The sequence below is a fragment of the Tursiops truncatus genome, chromosome 9 (assembly GCF_011762595.2).
Source record: "Tursiops truncatus isolate mTurTru1 chromosome 9, mTurTru1.mat.Y, whole genome shotgun sequence".
Lineage (NCBI taxonomy): Eukaryota > Metazoa > Chordata > Mammalia > Artiodactyla > Delphinidae > Tursiops > Tursiops truncatus.
In genome coordinates this window covers 48,269,841-48,287,873 of record NC_047042.1, presented here as the reverse complement: position 1 = coordinate 48,287,873, position 18,033 = coordinate 48,269,841, and the positions used below count along the sequence as shown (strand labels likewise).

General features: G+C 37.8%; 1 long non-coding RNA gene across 1 annotated transcript in view; it reads right to left on the bottom strand.

Annotated features, from left to right (window-relative positions):
- Positions 1 to 18,033, bottom strand: part of LOC141279543 (uncharacterized) — a 202,456-nt gene that overhangs the window by 42,643 nt on the left and 141,780 nt on the right. The window contains exon 3 of the long non-coding RNA XR_012333975.1: positions 8,390 to 8,567. This is a non-coding gene — a long non-coding RNA (uncharacterized lncRNA). The remainder of the gene's footprint in view (positions 1 to 8,389; positions 8,568 to 18,033) is intronic.

Sequence of the window (18,033 nt, the reverse complement as noted above, 5' to 3'; positions counted from 1 at the left end):
CCCTGAGACTAGGAATATTCCTCTCCTGGAGCGGGGCATAGACCATCACCACCCCTCCACTCCCCCACCCCCACCGTGCATTCTCACGAGGAATGAAAGGAGGATCACAAGGCCGTGATCACTCAGATGAATCCATTGTCCATGCTCTTCTCATAACCCCTTGGTATCTGAATAAGCTTGTGAGTAGGATTACTTGGTGCTGGTGATTTCTGCCATCAATAAACTGAGTCCCAGCCTTAGTCTTCTCTGATCATTTATATGTGCAATCGCTGTGTCTAGGAAGCAGAATTTATTGAATGGTAATCAAAAAGCAACTTATTTTTATCCTCATTGTACCTGTAAAAGTATACTATGGGGGCTCCTTTGTCCTCTTCCCCTGGATGAAAGTTGGGAAATACCATTTTTCTGGGTGTTATCATATAGAATATAAGTGCAATTCAGTCATTACTTTAAAATTCTATTAAAGATTCATGTTTGGTCCATTTCATTCTTCTGCAGGAAAGCCATCTGCAGGGGGAGAGTGGAACATTTCTCTTCCCCTTCCTTGTATTTAAAACTAGTTACAAGTATTTAGACTGAGAAAAATAAAAGGTCTGCAGATTTAATTATGGGGAAATATAATATCTGATATCTAATAATCCAAAAGTATAAAATTAATATAACAAAAGTGAAAATGTCTAAACAGAGAAAAATTAAATTAAAAAACTTTCTCTGTTAATGGTTATAATCATTTCTTAGCTACTACGTGTTAGAAACTATTGAACATCAGCCAAATATCTTGAATTCAAGACCTTAAATCCTAATTTCATCCAGAACACTGGTGTTTGTTCTTAGGGAAACATCATATATTTTCTCACTGAATTATAATTCAGTGTGAGAATGTGTTACCTCAGGCAACCATATGAGATATTATTAAAAATGCAATTTATTCTACTACATAAAAAATAACTAAAAATGCTCCAAATCACAGAAGTGATGCAACCAATGAACTGAAACATATTTCAAATCCATTAAATTTCAAAAGTATGTTCGTCCTACATCTAAACACAAACTAGCACTCAAGAAAGTCAGTGCTGTTTATTAAAATATAAATTTCATTATAAGAAGAAGCGTTTTGAAAACTGTTGATAATTGCTGAAGCTGGGTGAGGAGTGCATGGTGATTCATTATATATTCTCTCAATTTTTACGCATGTTTGAAAATTTACATAATAAAAAATTTGTTGTGACAATCGTGAGAACTCATTCAAATAAAAAGATATTTATACTTGAGTCAATTTATTTAACTACTAGTAGGAAATCAGAGTGGCTCTTTCTCTGGAAGTCAATTTCCAAAAAGAAATAAGTAAAGAGGGTAAAAAATATGGAACAGAAATAGTTGCCAATCAAAGGGGCAGACCATTTCTAGGAAGTGCAGAAGGCTGGGTATCACTCCAACACTGGGTTCAGGTGTAGCATAAGAACCAGAAAAATCTGAAGTTATCACATTAAGTGTGCACCTTCATCAAGGTGAAAAACCTCAAAGGTACAAATTGATCTCCTGTGCCAATCTGAATTTAAACGGCCATTAGTGTTTCAACCACTTTGCAATGTATAACCACCTATAGAACTATGTATAACCAGAATCCTGACTTTTGTGACGAGTGCCTTGTTTCTTAATAATGTTACCATATATAGATTCATCCCTAAATGATATATTGCTTAGTTTCGTCTACTTCTGAACTTTATGTAAACAGAATAATATTATATGTATACTTTGTTGACTCGTTCCTTTCATTTAGAAAATCATTTGAGAGGTTCATCCATGTTGATGTGCTTAACAAGTGGTAGTTGCTCAGTTAATCAAAAAGCCAGTTTAAAATGAGTAGGTACACAAGGAATACATACATTTTAAGCATTTCTACTTAAAAATATACAAATACATGTTCATTTGCCAATCTTTTCATGTGGAGCTTTTTCATTAAGCATGGATCAGATGATCGAAGTTCTTTATCATCTTTGAGCAAACCAATATTGTATCATCCTCAAGCTTCAGTTTCACTTTCTTTAATGTGGAGCAAAAAACCTTTAATGTGGTGTATGCAACTTAGGTTCCATAAAATCCAGGACTCTTCAAACATATTTCATTGGTTTGTTTATATCTAATGAAATATCACAATTTCAATGTCACACACATTTGGCACTTACAGGTTTGGTAACGATCACAACTTACACTTAGTAAGTGTATAACTCAGTTGGAAGTAGCAGAAGTACGTGGGCTGGCCAGAGAGTAGCCTCATAGCCATATAGCTACTCATAGTGGCAGTTAAGTTGGCCAAGTGGTTAATTCAAAGTTGGTTAAGGAAGCTTCTATTGTATTTCCAAACCCAAAGTGTTAACTGAATTATTCTCAGATTATCTGTATTCTCCAAACATTAATTCATTCACTTTTCCAAAATGTTATTTAATTTTCATCTAATGCCCCTTCCCCAATATACCTGCCATTAATACCTATTGATTCTAAAGTATTGTGGAAGAATTCTGTTCTAGGTGGTCATCACCATATTATATTTTTTCATAGAATGAACACATAGGGAATTAGCCAAAGTAAGTGTGTGTTTGTGTGTGAATGAGGGAGTATGTTATATTGGTGGGGCAAAATTCAGGAGATATTTCAAGCATCATACATTTTTTTAAACCTCTGACTTCTTTCAAGAAATATCAGTGTTTCATGGTGGCTGACTGAGTTTTGATGTTCCTCTCTCTTTGTTTCTCAGGGATTAGGGATGAAGTCACAAACTAATTTTAGCCAATATGGGATTATTTTATCACTAATTACAATTTTACATACCATGGTCAAGTACCATCATTTTAGGAAAAGAAACTGTGTTTTTCTCAAGGAATCAGAATAGATAACAGCTTAGAAAAAAATAAATACTAATCAAATTCTTTGACTTGGAATTAAGAATGAAAAATTTTAAGTAAATTTCTGAGGTATATATATTAATTTTTCTTTGAAAGTAGAAACACACAATAGGAAAAGGGAATGGTAGAGAGAGGTAAGCACCACCTCAATGTTCAGCACATCTTCCTTTCCTCAGTTTCCAAGTGCTCTCAAAATATGGATAAAGTTAAGTCGGAGCTTTCTAAGAATCCCAAGAAGAGAGAGATGAGTAGCAACTCCTCTAAATGCCTGACTCCCAAAAAGGTCAAACTGATAAACTGTAGTAAAAACAATCTCCCTCCCCACAATATAATCCACAGGAAAAAAAAAAAAAAAAGCTCTAGATATCATGCATGTATCATCTAAAATTATGCATTGTTAAAAGAGACAACTAAATTTGATGGAAGAAGCTCTGGAAAGTTCCACCGTGTGTGTTGGCTACCTTAGTAATTCCACTTCCCAGCCCAACAGAGAACATTTAGTGAGCCCAAACAGAAGTCTCAAAAGGTTTCTCTTTGATCTTGGACAGCACTTCTTCCCCTAAAGACTAAAGTATGACTTGACATTCAGTAGATTGTCCTCACAGTGAGGGGGCACTCATCTGCCTCTCCCACAGGTGGAAGAAGGAGTTAACGAGATTGACTCAGGAATGTCAGGCTCTATTGACTCAGGAATGTCAGGCTCTGTCACGATTGTTCCCAATCTTGAAAATGTACCCACAGGAGACTGAACAAAGTACATTTGCTTAATCTCGTAAGACATAATAAATTATACTAGATACAGTTAAAGAAATGATTGATGTTAAGCTTTTCTTATTCCTTTAATATATTTTGGATATTTTGAAGTTGTCTTAAAAAATCTAGCAGGGTATTTGGGCCCCTATCCAGCACTCTGTTACTCCATTGTATGAAAAGGGACCCAGCACTGTGAGAAACACACATTTCCTCTTTTTAATAATCACTCAAACTGATTTTTTTAAAAAAAGAAAGAAAAACTATTAAATTATTTTAATTGTTTCGACTAGGAAAAGAGATCTATTGGCAGGAAGTAAGCAACACAGTAGTCTTTCAAAACCCGTAGTATTTATGTAATAGTCAAATTTACCAAATCCCAAGTCAGGAGATGTGTTTTGATCGATATGAATATATTTATGCTAACATACCTGAACAAATAGATTCACAGAGGACAAAACTAAACAATCAAAAATTAGGACAAACAATTTTCAGAAATTTTCTAGAAAAGGTATCAGTGTGTTCGCAAATTTCACATTGATTTCCAAAAGTTGTCAGGATCAGCCTTCAATAAAACTACATTTTAGTACATAACTTCAGTTCTCTCTGTAATTGCTAGGAGTCAGGCTCATAATAATAGCAAGATCTGTAGAATAACAGACCTGATTCCATATCTATTGATTGCTAACTAGCTCTTTTCATCTTGAACAAGCCTCTTAAATACTCTGCTGCAATTCCTTCCATTTGTGAAATGAACAACAATAATTCCTATCTATAAAGTTAGAATGAGAATCAAACAAAATCTACAAAAATGATTTGAGAATGAATTATAGTTACATATATACAAAGTATTATTACTGCGCAGAAACCATTCTTTAAGGTAAGAGTCAGCTAAAGCCAGCTCAGCTCAGGGTGTGGCACAGCTGAGATCCTGACTGCATAACTAGATCACCCATCACCATTTCCTTTTCTCCATTCTTTCCTAATAAAACAAATCTCTCTTTTCTGACTTCTTCCACAGCTTCTTAGGCAATCACCAGATTCCAAACCCTTGTCCTGACATTTTGACACATTCTTCTAGAATCCTCATTGATCCCTTTCAGTTTTATTCCACTTGATAGAATCACACCTGCCTGATCTCTGACACTGATCATATTGATAAGTAGGAGAGGCAGCTACAGGCTCTCTTCTCACGCTTCTTGATCTACTTCTCATCCTTCTATTTTAACACTTACATTTTATACTCTAATTATTTACAAGTCCATCTCCTGGTCCTCAAGGACAGGGCTGTGTTTTAGTGATCAGAATGTCCCCAGGGCAGCAAAAAAGACCTGGAATGTGCTATAGATTCCACAGATATTTATTGAAAACGTGGATGAAAAGATAATGGGTTAGGTTTGGTTTCTTGAGTATGAATGTAGAGATATTAATTACACAGTTGAAAATATAGATCAGGATCACAGAGATGATGCACAGATACGGATGTAGGATTAATTTACATCACTGAGAAACAATGTATACCAGAGGGGGGAAAAGGAAATGGACAAAGGTAAAGGAGGCAGGAAAAGAGAGCAAAAGCAGTCCCCAAACCGGCTGGAGAATCAGGAAAGAGTAGTTTTATATAAACTCAGAAAGGAAGATAGTCCAGATGGAGGAAGTTGTTAATGGCGTCAAGCAAAGCTGCTTCCTTCTCTATAAAATGTGGAATAAAACACCTAATACACAGGATTATGTTGAGGACTAAAAGGAATATGTGACAATTATTAAAACAATGCCAGGGACAAAATGGTGACTGAATAATTATTTCAAAATCAACTACAATGAAAATGGAGATGAGAAAATCTGGCAATTAGGAAGTAGATGGAGATGACCATTGTGAGAACAGCTTTATTAGAAAGGAGGGGATGGAAGCTAACTTTCTGTGGGGTGAGCAAAAAAAATGAAGTGAGAAAATAGAAAGCAAAAAGATACTTTCCTTTTAAGGACTGTACTGATGAGAGAGACAGAGAGTTTGGTGGCCTCAGGGAGAGGCAGGCTTGAGTGGGAAATGTTTGGTTGTAGACATGAGAATTTTGAGCACGTATGTGACACAGGCGAAGTAGCCAATAGAGAGGAAGAAATATTAGACCAAGGGAGGACAGAAAAGAGGCTTTGACATAGCTGTACACTTAATGGAAAGTTAAGGGAAGTTACAAGAGTTCTCTCTTTTCCACAGGATGGGAAGTTTCCTGATAACATTCAGGGTGGTTTTGGGGTTTAAGAGAAGTCGTTAAATGTGTGATGTGGCCATGATAAGACTGGGAAAGGAAGCTGTTGAGGGGTAAGTAAAAGCAGATTATTAAACTACTTAATTTAACCTTAAATTAAATTTACCTTAAATTATTATTAGTGTCTGTCTGTTGCTGTCTGCCACTCTGATCTTGCCCACCTGACCCCAAGTCTTGCCTGCCACCTGCAGGGTGAGCCCCTCATCACTGAGGGTCCCTTTGTCCTGCTTGGAAAGCCGGATGAGTCAGGTGATGATCTCTTATGGACCAAAAGTCACAATGGAGCCCTGGGCACTGATAGCTGGTTCATGTTGCCCATGGGACTGAACCAAGCAGATAAATTTCCACAGGGTCAAGCCAAATGAAAGATAACATTACCTGGATTCAGTTCACGGAATAATTTTTTTAAAGGTCATTTTCATTTAAATGATATAAACTAACCCTAGTGTTTTGAACATGAAGCTCTCAGTCTCCCAAAGATGACCCAAGGTCTCTGACTCAAGGCTTCACAAAGTCTTCTACAACTTTAATTACAGGAAAGTAATTTTCATGTGCTTTGCTGCCTCCAGGTCATTTCAGCTTTCAGCAAAAGCTCTGCCATGGGAGTCAGGGTCCCCAGCTCCACTACCCACCCCTCCCAATCAACTTCAATCAGGGACCCTTATGGAAGAGACTTCATCGAATACTTGAATTATGAAATAAGATAGGTCTATAAAGTGAACATGACCTGTGAGGAGTAACTTCTCCATTCAGATAGCCAAAGGGTCCCAGGCTCTTTCTCAGGTGCATGCGGACTTTGGTACACTGCCACAAGCTCAGAGACTCAGCTTCTTCCGTGGTGTTTAGCAGAGGCCAGCAACCACTCTGTCCCTTTGGTTTCTGGGCCCCCCACCATGGGTGGATGTAGAACTGGTACATTCTTCTCAACTCTTTCCACCTCCATCCCTTCTACCCACCCTTCTCATCCTTTCTTTGCCCGCACAATAGACAAATGCCCTGGTATTCTTACATTTAAATGTGGAACTGCTTAATGTTAAGGAAAGAGACGGGAGGTGATCAATATAACAAATGGGTATGTTAAGGTATCTCACAAAGTTTTTACAGGAAATATCCCTGACTCCCTGGGCAAGGTGGTAACTGGAAGCCTTTGGGTTTCAGCTCTGTTTTGACTCTCCCAAGGCTACCCAGCTCGTGGGCAGACCAGGTCCTTGCCCTCAGGTGCACCAGGCTCCAAAGCCCATGTCCACGACAGTTAAGCGACTCTGGTTCAAGCAGAGCTGGAAAACCTGCTGGGCCATGTTACCTTTATTTATGTGACAGGTATTATCTGTATTTACTTGACAAGTGTTACTCTTGAGGATGGAAACATTTTTATAACGTTCACATCTTTTTCTTCCCCCATATTACTTGTAAACATGGCTGGTGGGAATCCACCTATATGCTGGTGTGGGTCTCCTAAGCACCCTCACATAAAGGGCACGTGGGTGCCTTCTGGCTTTGCAAGATGGGTAGATCTTCCACTGTCAGAGCAGCTAAGGGTTGTACTGGAAAGCCGCAGGATATTCCCATGGGCCTTCATTTTCTCTAGGTCCGACTATGTGACCTATCTATATGAGAGTGGGCAGGGGGAGGGGGAGGCTGGCAGATGTTGTACCTTCCTCCCGTACCCAGAAGAACACTGCGTTGGCTCTTTGTATTCAGTTTCTGTTCGCTGCTGTTATAAAGTACAGAAATGTGGTAGCTTGAAACGATCCAAATGTATTATCTTTAGATTAGAAGTTCAACATGTGTCTCACTGGGATAAAATTAGGAGGTCAGCAGGGCAGAGTTCCTTTCTGGCGACTCTGGGCAAGATTCTGTTTCCTTGCCTTTTCCAGCTTCTAGAGGCTTCCCCTGCTCCTCGACTCATGGCACCTTCCTCCAGTTTTAAAGCCAGCAGGGCAGTGTCTTTAAATCTCTGATTCTTCCGCATCCCTCCTCCACTTTTAAGGACCTTTGTGATTACATTGGCCCTACCTGGATAATCTAGGATAACCTCCCTTTTTTTTTTTTAAGACCAACTGATTAGCAACCTTAATTCTACCAGCAACCTTAATTCCCCTTTCCCATGTGAGATAAAATATTTACAGATTCTGGGAACTAAGACAGAAATACCTTTGGAGACCATTTCTCTGCCTACAACACTCTTTTAGGAATCACACATGAAGAATAGGCCAACCATTCCAGGAAGGCCAGAGACAAAATTAGGTGGTCCATAAGGAAGCATTCTTGAAGCAGAAGCTTGAAGTCAAAACATCTCTCCTCTCTCTTCCTCTCCCCTCTGCTCCCCACCCATCCTCTCCTCCCCTCTCCCATATATGAGACATTAAGGCAATATTCCAGCCAAGAGTAGTCTTACAGCAGGCAGAAATCCAGAGAGAAGAAAATAGGTCATTCAGTTGGAGGTGTACAGAGCTGCAAATTGCCTACCTGAGACCAGGGTGGAGAATCTGGAGCTTTCATCTTTCTCATCTGTAAACTGGAGTTGCTGTTTGCCTCTCAGGTTTGCAGAAGGACCCAGCGACATAACAGATGTGATGCACTCAACACACAGTCCTGTCACGTGGTGGACTACCTCATGAGTGTGGGGATGTTACTGGTTTCAGATCTGTCCAAGGACCAAAAAAAAAAAGTTCTGTGAGACAGCAGGATTTAAATAGCTGGTTCATAGCAATGAATTATAAAAGTTAATTAGTGACATTGGCCTAGGGCTTATTGGTTAAGAACATCTTTATTTTATTCAAGCGGATACAAAAAATGAGGTTTACTACCATTTAAGTAAAGTTCCCTTGCAAAGGAAATTTGCCTAATCTTTAGGAAAGGCTGCATATAGTGAAAATAGGTATTTATCATAATTCTTACTGGCAAGCACCTAAAATTAAGTCCTGCAGAGTTAGTAATGATGTTAAAACCCATAATACTCTTCAATTATTAGAATATTTTACCTTTAGCAAATGCACTACAAGTTTCAAAACACTCAATTTACACTGGTTCACTTTTAATGCATGCATAGTTCTTGCCCTAATCTCATTTCCAGTTGGCCCGTAAATTGATTTATTTATGCTACTTAGCCCTTGGGATTAATCAACTTTTGCAACTGTTTTGAATTTATCTAAATAAATAGGGCTTTCCTGATACAATTAGTCCAGATCTTATGAAGTAATATAGGATTTAATATGAAAAATGCATGTCTTCCTAGGAAAAGTCAGACTTTCCACAGTATAGTCTAATCAACGTTAGCCTCCTTCCTCAGCCCATTTAGCATTTACAGTATATGCATAATAGCAAACGATGCTACACCTCCTAATAAGATAAAAAGTTCTACTTAATACCTGTGCTCACAGATTTAGGATTTTTGAAGACAGCATAAGAATTTGCTACTATATTGCTAAATCCACTTGACAGAATAGAACCCTGCAACAGGGATTTCACATACACTGAGCCATAAGCGAGTATCAGTTCCGCTAAACCAGCTTATCATTGCTGGTTGTCGCCTCTCCCTGTGTGTAACTGATGGAATGGACTTCTCTCTGTAAGTCTGAGATCATCTGAGCTGGACCTGTAACACGTGCTCAGCTTTTGTTTCCTAACCCAGGAATGTTCCAGTGTCGTGATGCAACTCTCCTGCGCTCCATCCAGAACATTCTATGTGTATTCACAAAAGAGATACATGGAACATTTGGCACATGCTGTGGGATCAGCACCCTAGACTGGAGGAGAGGAGGGGAGTGGGAATGGAAATGCAGGGTCAAGGTTACCTGCTTCCTGTTAGATCAGAATTCTTGGAGCTGTACCAGTGAGGGGGTGTTTTAAATCCATTTGGTTAGAAATTACTGACTTTATATTTAGGATCAAAACTGAAATTGGACTCTCTCCACTGCAAGGAAAATGGGTACAATGCATTAGACGTTTCCATGGAAAAAGTGCCTTGGAACGCTTCCAATAGCTTCATACCCAGTCTTACACAGCTGAATGCTAGAAAACGGTATGCATTACAGTGGAAAGCATTTAATTTTTTTTTTTTTTTTAAATTTTTGGCCACACAGCGTGGCATGCGGGATCTTAGTTCCCCTACCAGGGATCAAACCCACACCCCCTGCAGTGGAAGCACAGTCTTAACCACGGGACCACCCAGGAAATCCCTTTTTAAAAACTTTTTTAAACAATGTAAAGCATTTAAATAATCATTTTAAATAACTTTTTGCATATGATCAACATGAATATTGAGTTTGTTATCAAACTATATATTTTATTTTTGAGATATTTGTAGTGAGGTGGATGGATCTAGAGTCTGTCATACAGAGTGAAGTAAGTCAGAAAGAGAAAAACAAATACCGTATGCTAAAAATTATCTTAATTTTTAAAATTCAGAATAGCTTGTCATCCAGAAAACCTTGAGACAACATGATAGTGATGATTATTTCATCTCTTGCCCTGTTGCAGTAATTGAATTCTTACAAACACTCTATGTCTACATTATGAACACATGTACACACATATGTATGTTCCACACACACATAGAGTTTCTTGTGTTAACATTTCCCTCAGCCTTAAGTTTGTCATATGGAGAAAAGTATCCAATTTTAAATAAAAGTAGGATGTGTAGGTAATTATTTTGAGATTTTCTTATCAGTGCCTGACAATTTTTGTAAACAATCTAAAAGATGACACCTAAAATACATTTATTTTTAATATAACAATTTGCCTCTAGCCAGTTCAGACTGAATTATTAACAATTTTTTCCCTATTCTCTCCTATTTAAACTTACTTGATAATGAAATGTCATATTGTTGTCTTGTTTATTAAAATTTTTTAATAACAACACAGGAAGATGAGAATCCTGTTGCAGAGAGTTTCAGAAAAACAGCTCAGGTCAATAAGCTGATACATATTTTCCTGGGACCTAATTTGAAAACTTGTAACAAACAGGGAAAGTAAGGCTAAGAGACACAAACGAGTCACCAGTGTTACCCAGAAACCCGTGACAGGACCATGAAAGCACCTCTCGCCTCTGTGGTGCAGTCCTCCCCGCCTCTCAGCACTGCTGCCCTGTGCCCTTTGGTAGCTGATGAAATGGAAGAAGCTTCCTGTCCAAACCTGTGGTTACAGTTCCCTGATCTCTATAGTAACAATGTAAAGATAGGAAAGCAAGTTGACTCCACTGCAAGTTAACTAAGACGTCAGAAATTCTTCTGAGCTGATTAATCATCCTTCTGCTAATTGAACCTTCCTGTCTTTAAGAAATTCTGTTTGCGCCACACTATAAAAGTGAGATCCCAGACAGCGATGTCTCTCGTAATGAAACAAAAAAATTACGGGGACACAGGCATTCATGTAAAAGTTTACTATTTGTTAGTGTAAATTTGGAGTGGTGATGTTTGGTCAAATTCCCTGTCATATAAACAAGCAATTTGGGAAGAGCATTTATTTTCATCAAAATACTATTACATACAGGATCTGTTTACAATAAACTTTAAAAATCTGTCTAAGTTTGTTGGATAAAATATTGTTTGAAGTTGATGGAGTTTCAGCTGGTGACTGATCATCATTTTGCTCCACAGAGACTTGTTTTGGTAATAGCTTTACTGAGATATAATTCACATACCATAAAATTCACCCATTTAAAGTCTACAATTCAATACTTTTAGTATATTCACAGATGTGCAGCAATAACCACAGTCCGTTTTAGATAATTTTCATCACCCAAAAAGAAACCCCTGTACCCTTTATTTACCACTCTCACAATTGTCTCCCAACACCCCCTATCCCTAAACCCCAGCCCGAGCCAAGCATTAACCTACTTTCTGTCTCTATAAATTTGCCTATTCTGGGCATTTCATATAAATCAAATAATATAATATTTGGTTGTTGGTGACTGTCTTCTTTCATTAGCATAATGTTTTCAAGGTTTATCCATGTTGTAACATGTATCAGTACTTCATTCTTTTTATGGCTAAATAATATTCCCCTGTATTTATATTCCACATTTTATTTAACCCTTCATCAGTTGATGGACATTTAGGTTGTTTCCACCTTTTGGCTATCATGAATAATGATTACAATGAACATTCTTATACAACTTTTTGTGTGGACATGTTTTTATTTCTCTTGGTTATATAACTAGGAATGGAATTGCTGAATCAAATAAGTGTTGTTTAACTTTGTGAGGAATGGCCAGAATATTTTTCAAAGTGGCTACAGCATTTTACATTACATGGAAATTTAATTTATCAGAATTTGACCCTGTCATTAGTTGCTGCTTCAGTGTTTTGAATTGGCACTTAGTCTAACATATATTAAGGTTACATGTCTGGTCACCTCAATTATCAAAACTCCAACAAATCAGAAATCAGATGAGAAGGTGTGTGTGTAGCGGGGAGGGACCCCTGAGGGGCCAAAACCAATACTAAATAGTCTACTCACTAAAATTCATATCTATATTCATCCCCAGAAAAATCCCATAAGTTCTCACTCTTAGTAAATTTACGCTTTGTTTGGGCTAGTTATAAAAGCTTCTTTTCCTGATTTCCTGAACTCTTAAATATTAGAAGAAGAAAATTAGAAAATTGGTGAGAGTTTCTGGAGACCAGATTATTGATGGCAGCAAGAAAAAACAGCTAAATATCTCATAGTGAGAAAAGGAACTGAACAGAAAATAATAGAAAATATGTTAGGTGTTTTAAGCAGAAAAGAATTTAATACAAGAAATTAGAAAATAAAAGAATTTAATACAAGAAATTAGAAAATAATTTATTCCTAATACAGGGAATAAGGTATTTACAAAATTGTTACAAGAGCTGAAGGATCAGGCTCTGGGCCTTCAAGAATGATTCCCAGAACCGCACAGTAGACGTGACCTGCCAAGAGAATTACAACTTCTGGGAGAGAATTCAAGAGTCAACTCCTGACTCCAGAATCACCCTTGGCTTAGCTGTGATCTGAGACCAAGAGACCCACCATTGCCACTGTTGGACCCAGAGTCACGCAAATCCTACTGAATCTGCACCCGCAAAATTAGTGTCTCACACGCTGGGCCTCACTCCTCCATTAACTCAATTCTGAACATAAGTGCCATTTGAGAGCATCCGATCGGCAGGACCGAAATCACATTTGGAATCCTCACTTCGAACCCATCTGGGATTTTTTATTTTTATTTTCAACCTCTGCTTATTAGAAGGAAGTCGAATCAGATGTTTAAAAGAGCCAATCCAGCATATCCACCATAACCAAGAAAGAATTCCTGGACAAACTCCACAGCCCTCGACAGTATTTCTTCCAATATTTAAAAAATCCTTGTGGTTTCCTTCACTGTTCTTGATGGGTCTTCCCACATTTCAAAATGCATTTCTTTTTAAACATGCAGTATCATTACAACTTCAATTTTGTTTGTTGTTGTTTTGTGTCTATGTATAAATGGACAAGCAAGAAAGATTTTAAATAGAAGTATCTATTTGGTGGTTCATCCTCTAAATTTAACTTGAAAGTTACAGTATTTTTTTAAAAGAGTAAGCGTTTTCTAATGTTCTTTTTTTCCACACAAGCTGTCATTTTGTCCATAGAATTATTATTTGTATTTGAATCTAGCAGGTCACCTGAATATTTATGATGTCTGTGATGATTATGAGGTCTCGGGAGAAACAAATGGAGGAAGTTCGAGGTTTCTTATGCTCCCTTTCTGTGCAGGACATTCCCACAGTGCTGACGTTCAGTTTTCTAATCTATCCTCAGGACCCCCATTGCAATGCCCGATATTACTGGGGTTACAAATTCCATCAGCAGTGCCCTGCCTTAGAGATCACTGGATATCACTAAGATCCTTCACTAATCAACCCATATTCTTGTCCTTTGACAATTTCCCTTCCTTGACCCAACACACAAACACACATCTCTGTTAAGTAGAAAACTGGACTCATGTACAAAAGGTAGATCTCTCACCTAGAGAAACCAGCCCATCTTTACGGAGTTTCTGAATTGATATTTCAATACTGCATGCAAAGGAAAGCTAGGTTTCCCCAAATCAAATGAAATCTTGATGAACTCCTATAATTTATTTCAGACTTTTAAATTTGTAATGGCATATCTTCAAAAACTATGAAAAGAAAAATATATTCTGTAGAAAATGTTAATGAAATAAGGCTTATGCATCTTCCCTAAAATTTGGAAAGAATATCATAATTCAAAGCAGAATACCTGAAAATGCTGATAGTACACTTTTTAGCAATGTCCGCTTTACCTCTTATTTATTTAAACTGCTAATTTTTTTCCTGATTTTTAAAAACGTGTGTCATTTAAAGAAAATATCCTGGAGTACCCCTTACACCCAAACTCTGCTGTTATGTAGAAGGTAATGAGGCTGCAAATATGCTGTTTTCCATAGCCTATTTCCTGTTTTCCAGCTTGACAGGGCAATCTTAGGTACTTGTGCTTGCAGCCAGAGTCACTATATGCTTCTGATCGTTTCTAAATGTCAGCTACCATAAAAGAAAATAAATAACAGGACAGTGTGCCATTTTCATCACTTTAAAAACCACTTAATCACTATCTTAAGTCCCAGGCTCTGGGTGCTGCTAAAAAAAATTTAGTGCCCTAAGAAACAGGCCAAGATCACATGCTAACCAAGTATTCCTATGACTGAACATACCACTACGTACTTACGAACCTGGTTCTCTCCCCATTCTGAATGGGATTAAGATGCATAAATAAAATTACGTGTGTGTGCGTGTGTGTGTGTGTGTGTGTGTGTGTGTGTGAATCTGTGCATGTATGTGTGTTTGGCGGGGGGGGGGGTATTTTTTACTTGGCCAAATCTCATCCAGTAACAAAAAAAAGATTTGTAATCCCTTTTGACAGCAAGACTAACCGGGAGACATGATGGGTTTCAGTCCTGGTCTCCTCTAACTTGACCTACGTAACCATGGGAAAGCTCCTGATGCCTGCGGGATCCACACTTTTTCACAGGTAAAAGAGGAGTTAAAATCAATGCTAAGATTCTATGTGTCTATAACTGAATATGACAGAACACCTTTAACTCAAAGTAGAGTATTTGAAAGGTCTCTTAGAGGAATCTACTGGAGCTGCAGGTTTAGCTGTTATATGGTCCCTAACTGCTTGACTTGATGTTTTATACTTTCAGTCTTCTATAATGCTTTTTCAATTCAATAGGCTACAAATATTATAATTTGAAATCTACAAAAGAAAACGTATTTGGAGAATAGTGAGAAGTGTACAATTCTTACTAAATTCTATCTTGTTGCATTTTCTGAAATACCTAAAATAGCCATTAATAATCACAAGGGCTCCTTTCCTTATTCTACTCATTTGGGTTTTTGAGAAACAAAGTAACTCACTGGGTTACCTCAGTCGTAATTTCCCTACATAAGATTGCAGTTTTCTAACAGCTCGTTTTCAGAGTCTTTCATAAACTGTATTCCTTGAAAAACTTGGAAAATGTGTTCTATTATCATCTTGAAACCTCTTCCAAGTTATGCCTTCTTGATCAATTCAAGTAAAGTGTTCCTGACATTAGTTTAATTGTATCAACTATTTCCTATTTATAATTCTCCTAGAATTTAATCCTTTTTTAGGATGATCCAAAGACTTTTTTTCTTTCATACAATCATGGTTTTAGCAGCAAACAACATACACTGTATACTAAACAGCATCATTTATTTTTAAGGAACATTTACATAATGTTGCCATATGGATATTGAAAACAAGATGGGTAATGTAAGCCTATAATATTGCTTAAAATATATTATGAGCATAACTAAAGGAAATATTGAGCCTATTTGTCACAGTTGTTTATTCTAAAGTAAAGGGGAAAAAAGCCTTTGTTTTATAATAAACAGATGCCCATATCAGTGTTAGAATTTAAATTACTTTGGTACTCCTTTTACAGATAGCCTAGTTTATTTGTTGTTACTTTATCAATTAGATATTTTTCAAAAGAGAAATTTTAATTGATAAATTCATTGAATGAATATTAAGATGTTTACAGTTGTGGACATGAACATAATACAATGATTTCCTACAACATATGGCTTATTCCAGAGTTGAGCAGATTCTTTCTCACAAGGGCTACATTCTCCTTTATGGTTATGGCCCACTTGAACTTCTAAGACATTCTGGATACTTATTTATCCAATATATATTTGCTGAGCATCTACTATGTGCCAGACATTTTTGGAGATGCTAGAGAATCAATAAAAGCAAATAAAAAGGCTGAAAATCATGCTTTCATGGAGGTATAGTTCTAATGGGGAATGCAAACAATCTGCAAAGTAAAATTTATTGTATTTTAGAAAGTGACAAGTGTCTTAGGAAAAAAAAGAGAAGGAATATGAAATATCAGTGGAGGTAGCTATTATGAAATGAATGTTTGTGCCCCCCCCCAGAATTCATATGTTGAAATCCTAACTCCCAATGTGGTGGTATTTGGAGGTAGGGCTTTTGGGAGTTAATTAAGTTTAGTTGAGGTCATGAGGGTGGTGCCTTCATGATGGGATCAGTGCCCTTACAAGAAGAAGAGACAGGAGAGCTCCCTCTTGCCCTATGCACATACACCAAGGAAAGGCCATGTGAGCCCTCAGTGAGAAGGCAGGTTTCTACAAGCCAGGAAGAGGACCTCACCAGACACCAACCCTGCTGGCACCTTGATCTTGGACTTCCAGTCTCCAAAATTGTGAGAAATAAATTCCTGTTGTTTAAGCCACCCAGTCTATGGTATTCTGTTATGGCAGCCAGAGCCAACTAATAATAGCCAAGTTTGAAGTTTTAGGTAGAGTAGCCAGGGAAGTAAAGATGTGAAGGAAGTGAGGAAGGGAGCCATGTAGATACTGGAGGAGGAGCACTCCAGTCAAAGGGAAGAGCAAGTGCAAAGACCTTGAGGGAAAAAGAAGATGGAATGGAGGAGACAATAGGGAAGGCAGTGGAGTATGAGGACAGAAAAGTAACCATGAATGGTTTTGTAGCTCAGGGTAGCTATTTGCGTTTTTATTTTGGGTGAGATGGGAAACCACTGGAGGGGACTCAGCAGAGAAAGGGGAGACATAATCTGGTTTATGTTCTAATTATATACATTTTGCTCTTTGTTGTGAATAGATTGCAGTAAACCAAGGTCAAAAGCAGGGAGACCAATTTGGATTCTATTATCATCATACAGATGTGAAATGACAGTGGCTTAAGCCAGGCTAATAGCATTTGGGATGGTAAGAAGTGGTGGGATTCTGAGTGTGTTTTGAAGGTAGAAATGACAAGATTTACTATCAGACTAGAATTGGTTTATGCAAAAGAGAAATTAAGGATGACACCAAGGTTTTTGGCTTCAGCAACTGAAAGAGTAAATTTGTCATTAAAAAGAGTTGGTTTTGTGGGGGAAAAGTACAGAAACTCAACCTGGGTCATGTGTTTCAAAGAGGAAAGAGTGTTCAAATACTTCTACTTTATCCTTTCAGATGAAACCTGAGAAATGACTTTTGGCCCTGATAACTGTGATAAGAGCAGTTTTAGGGTAGTCGTAGAACAAAAACTAGATTTGAATATGTTCAAGAAAGTATGAAGGAGAGAAATTAAGGGTAGTGAGTATAGATTCCTCTTTCAAGGAGTTTTGCTGTATGGGCTTCCCTGGTGGCGCAATGGTTGGGAGTCCACCTGCCGATGCGGGGGACACGGGTTCATGCCCCGGTCTGGGAAGATCCCACATACCGCAGAGCGGCTGGGCCTGTAAGAGCCATGGCTGCTGAGCCTGTGTGTCCGGAGCCTGTGCTCCGCAACGGGAGAGGTCACAACAGTGAGAGGCCCGCGTACCGCCAAAAAAAAAAAAAAAAAAAGGAGTTTTGCTGTAAAAGAGAGCACAATATGGGGTAGTGTATATAGAGGGAAGGTGATTTAAAAGAATTTTTTTAGAGGGGAAAAGTAGCAACATATTTTTAACGTGCTAGGAATAATCCAATAGTGAGTGAGAAATCGATGGTGCCCCAGGATGGGAATGATGAATGAATAGGTGAAAGAGGGTAGAATTTCATGCACATATGTAGGGGGCGGCTATAGCTTAAATAACCTCTTTGGGAAATTGG